We start from the raw sequence: 5,628 nt of genomic DNA, 5'->3' as shown, positions 1-5,628 counted from the left end.
CCGCGCCTTACGAATTCATGCATCATATTGTGATAATATTTTCTGTGTTGCTTTGATCGTTTTACAATTTGGTATATACCAAAATCATCGCAATTTAGTGTACAATACAACGAAAAAATAATTAACTCATTAGCTTTAACCGTTTTGCTCACAGCGCGATTTGTATACAATTATATATGAAATTTTTTTCGTGGTCATATATTCCAATATTTATATATGATGATATTTTTTTTCATTTCTGATGGTTGCATACTAAACTTCAGGCAATGACAAAAAAAAAAAAAGAGCCAAAAATGAATTCTTAATCTTGAAAATTAGGCGTGCTGTGATTTTTAGAAAAAAATTATATTGTTATGATACAATAAAGTTTTATACATACTTACCTGGCAGATATATACTTAGCTATTAGACTCCGTCGTCCGACAGAAATTCGAATTTCGCGCACACACTACAGGTAGGTCAGGTGATCTACCGACCTGCCGCTGGGTGGCAGGAATAGGAACCATTCCCGTTTTCAGATTTTCTCTACCCCCTCCGTCTCCTGGCTGGGAGGCCTGGGGTGGGCAATTAATTGTATATATCTGCCAGGTAAGTATGTATAAAACTTTATTGTATCATAACAATATCATTTTTATACATTCAACTTACCTGTCAGATATATACTTAGCTGATTCATACCACTGGAGGAGGGTAAGAGACAGCTAATTACTGAAATAGACAGGAATCACAACATACGTTGTAGGTAAACAAAATAAACCTTGGTTCCTACCTGATTAGACGGAAGACTTCATGGTTACTGCCCAGGAGTCTGCTTCGTCTCAAGAGCCTCAGCGAGATATTGATCTATGGCTAAGAGTTCTTGTGGATCTGCCAAAGGGGTCTTATCCACTTACTCGGCAGAGCCTGAAAGGACTTTGTCAATTGGTGCTGATCCACTTACTTGACAAGAACCTTATTCAAGGAGCACAACACCGATCCCGATCACCTTAACCTAACACCCGTGTTAGTTCTAAAGATTGAAAGGAGTTACTGACAAAGGCAACGGCCGCCTGTGCGACATCAAGCACCCCTGCTAGTAGAAAACCAAGAACATATCTAACCAGGAGGTTAACGTACACACATAAAATTTAAGGATCAGTATTTGCTCCAAGCCCCAGCACCGTATCCGCTGACACAAAAGGACCGAGAGAGAAGCACTTCTCATAGGTTACTCTGACGTCTTTTAGATAATGAGATGCAAAGACTGAGTTACATCTCCAATAAGTCGCATCTAAGATGTCTTTCATAGACATGTTTCTATGAAAAGCTAACGACGTAGCAACCACTCTTACCTCATGAGCTTTTACTCTAAGCATTTTGAAGGAGTCATCAGTGCATTTTTCATGAGCTTCTGTAATTACGCTCCTAACAAAAAATGCCAGGACATTTTTGGACATGCGTCTTTTTGGATCCCTTACAGCACACCATAGGCCTTGTTGACAACCTCCAAGTTGTTTCTTCTTCTTAAGGTAAAACTTAAGAGCCCTTACTGGGCACAGTGATCTTTCTAGCTCCTCTCCCACCAAGTTTGAAAGACCTTTTACTTCAAAACTCCTGGGCCAGGGTTTTGAAGGATTCTCATTCTTGGCCAGAAACAGAGTCTGGAAAGAATAGATAGCCGAATCTTTCTTAAATCCAACCCGAGAATCAAGGGCGTGGATTTCACTCGTTCTTTTAGCCATAGCTAGAGATAACAGGAAAATACATTTCCGTGTTAAATCCCTAAACGATGCAAGGTGAGGAGGTTCAAATTTTTCAGATGACAGGAACTTTAAGACCACATCCAGGTTCCAGCTAGGAGTACGTGGAGATCTGGATTTAGAAGTTTCGAAGGATTTTATCAGGTCGTGAAGGTCCTTGTCTTCAGCTATTTTCAGGCCTCTATTTCTAAAAACAGCTGAAAGCATACTTCTATAACCTTTTATGGTTGACACCGATAACTGAGATTCTTCCTTTAGAAAAATCAGAAAATCAGCTATGTTGGTCACAGAGGTATCAGAGGAGGACAGCTTCTTCGCTCTACACCATCTTCTAAACACATCCCACTTCGATTGGTAAACCCGAATAGTTGATGATCTTCAGGCTCTGGCGATAGCGCTTGCAGCCTTGCTCTAAAAGCCTCTCGCTCTGACAAGTCTTTCGATAGTCGAAAGGCAGTCAGAGCGAGAGCGGGGAGGTTTTGATGAAACCTCTCGAAGTGGGGCTGTTTGAGCAGATCTGTCCTGCTTGGAAGAGATCTGGGGAAGTCCACCGTCCATTCCAGTACCTCTGTGAACCAATCTTGAGAGGGCCAAAACGGGGCGATGAGGGTTAATCTCGTCCCTTTTGATGCCACCAACTTCTTGAGAACTTCCCCTAGCAGTTTGAATGGGGGAAAGGAGTAGGCGTCCAGGCCAGACCAGTTTAGTAGAAGGGCGTCTACCGCTATCGCTCTCGGGTCTTCTACCGAGGAGCAGAAGTTCTCTATCCTCTTGGATAGGAACGTCACGAAAAGGTCTATCTGTGGCCTCCCCGACAGGGACCAAAGGCTCTGACACACTTGCGAGTGGAGGGTCCACTCTGTGGGGAGGACTTAGTTCGACCTGCTGAGCCTGTCCGCTCTCACATTTTTCTCTCCTTTCACAAACCTTGTCAGGAGGGTAATGTTTCTTGCCCATACTAGAAGTTTCTTCGTTAGTTCGTAATGGGAAAACGAATGGGTCCCCCCCTGTTTTCTGATATAGGCTAGCGCCGTGGTGTTGTCTGAGTTGACCTGCACCACCTGGTCTCTGACTTCTGGTTCGAAGCACTTTAGAGCTAGGTAAACTGCGAACAGTTCTTTGGAATTTATATGCCAGGCTTCCTGCTCCTTCGTCCAGGAGCCTGACACTTCCTTTGCTCCTAGAGTCGCTCCCCATCCCGTCTCTGATGCGTCTGAGAATAATATTTAAAGAGCATTCATACTTCCTACAAAATTTACAAACAGTGTGAGGCTTTCGGCATTCTTACCTTGCAGCCCTCATTCACACACATTCTCACAACATTTCCAGAGTCAGACATCATGATGAAAAATCCAAACCAATTCCAATCAACAGTCCACAATAGCGTATGCCAGTACAACGATCCAAATACGTCACCAAAAAAGCCAATACGAAGATCAATTGCGATGCAAAAAAAGAAATTCAGCCAGAGGAACTAACAACGATGTTGTGAGTACCGGCGACAGAGAAAATCTGATAGAAAACGGGAATGGTTCCTATTCCTGCCACCCAGCGGCAGGTCGGTAGATCACCTGACCTACCTGTAGTGTGTGCGTGAAATTCGAATTTCTGTCGGACGACGGAGTCTAATAGCTAAGTATATATCTGACAGATAAGTTGAATGTATAAAAACTTTTTTTCCGCTTCAGCGCTCACTTGCGAACGCCGCCAGCATACGGGAGACACTTTCGGAAATACCGGCTCGGCGTTTAAGGGTTAATTTGGTTGCAAAAAAAGGATAATAGAAATGAATTAAATAAAAATTTTGAAGTAACAAAGTAAAGTTAACCCTGGATAGGTTTCGCTATTTTGGTGCCCCTTTAAAGGTTTATGGGGTCGAGCTCGACTCGAGCGCCCCAAAAAATTTGTGAAAATTCAAAAACAGTAGCTATGCTGTACATTTCCATTTCTTAAATCAATTTCACCATTGCCGAACACTACTGTGAAGATAAATCATACCATCTACAAATTAAATATTTATTACAAATATATTTAAAAAATAAGTATATAAAAAAATAATTTACAAAAATATTTACAACAAATACAAAATATGCTATATACGCACAAAAATTGAGGGAATCCTTCCTAAAACAATTATTTACGATATGTGACTGCCAGAAAAGGTGTCGGACCCATAGAGGTCAAAATGTAAAAAGATTAAAAAAAAGGTGTTTTTTGAAAAAAAAAAAAAAACAAAAAAAAAAAAAAAAATCACAAACATTTTGGGGGTACCTAAATGAAATATGAAATGGCTAATTTTTTTTATAGCACAAACTCATATTATCCTAGAATGGAATTATGTAAAAAGATCGGCACTAAGATGTAATTTACTGTTATATCATAAATGTTATTCTCTCTCTCTCAATCTCTCACAAACAATAATTTACAAAAATATTTACAAAAAATACAAAATATGTTATATACACAAAAATTGAGGGAATCCTTCCTAAAACTACTATTTGCAATATGTGACTGCCTGAAAAGGTGTAGGACCCATAGACGTCAAAATCACAAAAGAGAAAAAAAAGGGTACATTTTTTTGGCCAAAAAAAAAAAAAAATTGTCAAAATTTCACGAATTTTTGGGGTACCTAAATGAAATAGGAAACGGCTAATTTTTTTTTATAGAATGAACTCATGTTATCAAAGAACAGAATTATGTATTATTTAACTGTCATATCAGAAATGTTATTCTCTCTCTCTCTGTCTCTTTCTTTACACTCTCTACACTGTGTCATGATTTATTGACATAAGCTCATGTAATCTGTCACTACAAAAGGCAGAGACCCACTACTTCCCACCCATTCTCTCTCCCTCTTGTGTCATAATCATTTCAAGGTCATCACTCTCGCTTCCAACTCTTCATTACACAAACTTGGCTTCTTGCCATAGAGGTGTCAGCAACCTCTAAATATCATCAACATGACTTTATAATTCCATTAGAAGTAAGTCGATGACATCCATGCCCATAGAATACGGCCTGCTGGCCATTGCTGATGTAAAATGCAAAAAAAAAAAAAAAAAAAAAAAAAAAAAATTGGCATTCATAGGAAATTGGACCAAATGGCATATAGGGGACCTAATAATGAGACAATCACAAATAAGGAAGCAGTTAAAGACCTTGGTGTGATGTTGAATAGGAACATGTTATGCAATGATCAAATAGCAATTCTACTGGCAAAATGTAAAGCAAAAATGGGAATGTTGTTGCGGCACTTCAAAACAAGAAAAGCTGAACATATGATTGAACATATGATTATGCTTTATAAAACGTATGTTCATAGTCCACTTGAATATTGCAATATGATATGGTACCCACACTATCAAAAAGATATTGCACAAGTAGAGAGTGTACAAAGGTCCTTTACCACTAGAATAGAAGAAGTTAAGGATCTTGACTACTGGGAGAGACTACAATTTCAAAAATTATATAGTCTAGAAAGGAGAAGAGAACGCTACATGATAATTCAGGCATGGAAACAGATAGAAGGAAGGCCTAGAAAAACGAAAAAATCATGGAGCTAAAAAGATATTAAGGAAAGAGTCAAGCAGAGGTAGATTAATAGTGCCCAAACTATACCAGGAAAAATAAGGAAAGCACACAGGACATTAATCCACTACGCACCAGCATCGACAATGCAGCGTCTGCTCAATGCGTTGCCAGCTCATCTGAGGAACATATCAGGAGTGAGCGTAGATGTAAGTTTTAAAATAAGGCCTCGACAAATATTCTAAGCTGCATCCCAGACCATCCAAGATTGGAAGATGCACTAGCAACTCTGGTAGACATTAGAGGTGCCTCACACTGAGGGACCTGGGGCAACCCAAACAAGATGTAAGGTCTGTAAGGT

The sequence above is a fragment of the Macrobrachium nipponense genome, chromosome 10, assembly GCF_015104395.2.
Source record: "Macrobrachium nipponense isolate FS-2020 chromosome 10, ASM1510439v2, whole genome shotgun sequence".
Taxonomy (NCBI): domain Eukaryota; kingdom Metazoa; phylum Arthropoda; class Malacostraca; order Decapoda; family Palaemonidae; genus Macrobrachium; species Macrobrachium nipponense.
The sequence above is the reverse complement of the archived record's forward strand: the minus strand, read 5'-3'. Positions refer to the sequence as shown.